The sequence below is a fragment of the Lynx rufus genome, unplaced genomic scaffold (genome assembly GCF_022079265.1).
Source record: "Lynx rufus isolate CCGP_SWC_20201006 ecotype Redwood Valley unplaced genomic scaffold, mLynRuf1.p SCAF_1, whole genome shotgun sequence".
Classification (NCBI taxonomy): domain Eukaryota; kingdom Metazoa; phylum Chordata; class Mammalia; order Carnivora; family Felidae; genus Lynx; species Lynx rufus.
In genome coordinates, this window is record NW_025814823.1 from 129581082 (window position 1) to 129584062 (window position 2981).

The following is a 2981-nucleotide window of genomic DNA, read 5'->3' on the forward strand; positions in this document are numbered from 1 at the left end:
CAATGTTGGAAAGGCACAGCCAGTCACCCCAGAAAACTCGAAGAACACAGCCTCGAGCCTGTGCTCTCTATCCCCATCTCGGTGCAGGGGTGCTGCCAGGGTACCTCCCACTGCTCCCGATGCCAGCGTTTATGGTTCCCCCCTCCGTAGCCTCATATCTGTTCTCAGTAGCTGCAGCCCTGCAGTTCAGCTTCGTACTTTTTCACGAAGCCTTGGAACTGATTCTGTCTCATGTTTTTCCTGGTGTTTCAGTGCCTGGACAGATACTCACTTCCCGGTATCTGTGCCCCTCTAAACCTTGTGGAATCTTTACCGTGTCTGGATGCAGGTTTGTCTTTTCAAGTGGCTGAATTTAGACAGCCAAGGGGCTGTCCGGATGTGGATGTGAAGTCATCTGCCAAAATTACAGGAGCCAAGAGCATCACAAGAGGAGAGACAGAAAAGCCTTTGGTGAAGGCAAATCCAGGGTCCAAGACCAGGAGAGCCCATCGGAGTCAGGGTGCAAACGTGCCTCAGAGAACTGGGTGGCAGGAGAATGGAGAGTCCAGGCAGTTGGCACGGGCTGTGTGACCCTTTCATCATGCATCTCCTTACTTGTACATTGAGTGCTTCACAATATCACTGAGCATGAAGCTATGGAAGCAATAAATAATATAACAACTATGTAAATGTTAGGAGAAACAACTGGGGAGAAGGTGGGAGAGGACTTCTCAGAGGCAGTGGCCGCTCAGAGTTGGGTTTTGAAAGGAAAGTAGAAATTTGCCAAGACAGGAAGTGGGTAGGAAGTGGGGGTGGGTTGAGGTTAAGCTCAGAGCATGACTGGGGTGGAGACATGTGGCCAGTTTCCTTTGGGGAGCAGAGAGCTGTGGAAGACGAGACTGGAAATGTCCTCAGGAGCACGATCGCAAAAGTTCTCAGTGTTATGCTAAGAAACCTTAACTTTCTCATGCAGCCAATAGGAGGAAGCCATTAAATGTATTTTAGGTAGCTTCCGAGTTAGTACTAGTCCAAGGTGGCTAAACCCCCACAACTGATCAGACTGTTGGCCTACTTGGGTTAGAGAGGGAGATACTGGAGGTGGGGCCCACTGTGAACTTCCTTTCCAGAAAACGTCTCATAGGTTCCACATTTTGCATGTGATCTCACGGAAGTCATGGACCTAAAGCTATTTCTGGGAAATAACTTGTTTCCTAGGGAGAATTTCATTCTTCTTAGGGGATGTGTGCTGCAGTGTTTAAAGATGATATGTCACAATGCCTGCAACTAATTTTCAAATCATTTGTCAGCACATTTTTGCAAGTGTGTGTGTGTGTGTGTGTGTGTGTGTGTGTGTGTGTTGGGGAGGGAGAGAGAGAAATGAAGAAATTGAGGCAAGATGTAAACAGTTGATGAATCTAGGGGAATAGTATATGGATGTTCATCACAATTTCTTTCAACTTTTCTGTACATTTGAAATTTTTAAAAATAAAAGCAAAGCAAAGCAAAACTCTCGCTCAAGGCAGAAGTAGCAGGAATGAATGTAAAGTGATGAATTTTATTCATTTATATTCCTTCACCACATACTGTCTGAATACCTACTATAGTTGTTCAATATTTAGTCGGAACAATCAATAGGACTTAGTGCCTGACGGGAGGCGAGTGGGGGAGATGATGGAGGAGGTGCGGTAACGGAGCGCGAAGTAGCCGGCGTGAATGACGGCTGGTTCAATTAACAAAGAGACGAGAAGGCAGAAGGGCAGCAGGCCGGAGGAGGGGAGAATGAGTTCAGTTCCGTGGACAGCATTTTAAAAGGAGTGTTGATGAACTTGAATGAGTTAGGAAGAGCCATCAGAAGCAAGGTATAAGAGAAACAGGGTGGGCCAAGGACAGGGATATATTTGGGAGGAGGTGAGGGTGGGTGTTGTCTGCAGTTGTCTGCAGACAAGAATAATATTAGGAAGTGTTGTGGACTAGATTCACATGACCTGAGAGGGCTATATTTGGAAGATGGGAGACAGTGACAGAGATAGTTTTGGGCTCAGGGTGTACAGGGACTTGACCCCAATCGTACTGTTGGACAGCGTCAGTCTCAGAAGACAAGTCACTAGGTGTCGAATGCTGGGCATCAGTCACAGGTCAGGAAGGCAGGGTCTCTATTCTCAAACAGCTCCCATTTTGCGATCGGATCTTCACAATCAATACCGGGCAGAAAACAAAGCCGTATTGCTTGACACAGACCTTCAAATTCTTAGAAAACCTACAGTTGTCTGTTCCTTGTCTTCCCATTTCCATCCAGGCACTTAGAAGGACGACAAGTCATGGCAGATGCAAAAATTCACAGGGTATGTTGTGGCAAATAGAAATCCCAGGAGTCCGAGGTAAGTAGCTATTTCCAAAATGTCACAGTCCCTCCGTAACCTCTCCTACCTCCGTAACAGACAGTGCAGCTAGGGAGGACTGGCCTTCTGGAGGGACAGTTGAACCCGGCCTTGAAACGGAGATAGGAGTGTTCCAGGGAAAAGGAAAGAAGACATTCCAAGGTGAACGACGTAGCAGAATGGAAGCTAAACCATCCCAGTCGCCCTCCCCTGGCCTCTCTCAGGAAAATAGGCTTGAGAATTAAAAGAAAACCCAGACAGTAGAACCCTAGTTTCTTCCAGGCTCTTGTCTTCTTTGACCTGAGTCCTGTACCAGGGCTATTTATTTATCTCCCTGGTTTAGGGGCTTTGCTCTAGGTCAGAGGTTGCAGGGTAAATCCCCAGACTCCCATTCTGGAGATGTTTCAACTCGAGTACCTACAAAATTTGGGGCCCCAAGGCTCATTTCGCTTTCAGTTGCTCTCCTCCTCATCCTCCAACTAAGCCCAGAAACAACGATGTGAGCTATGTCCCTCAGTTCCCAAAAAACAGCTCTGGCTGGCTCCCTCGCTCCCCAAGGGGAAATATGAAAATTGCCTTTTAAAATTTCTCAGTAGACAAGTCCTTGTGTCATTGACACCCTCC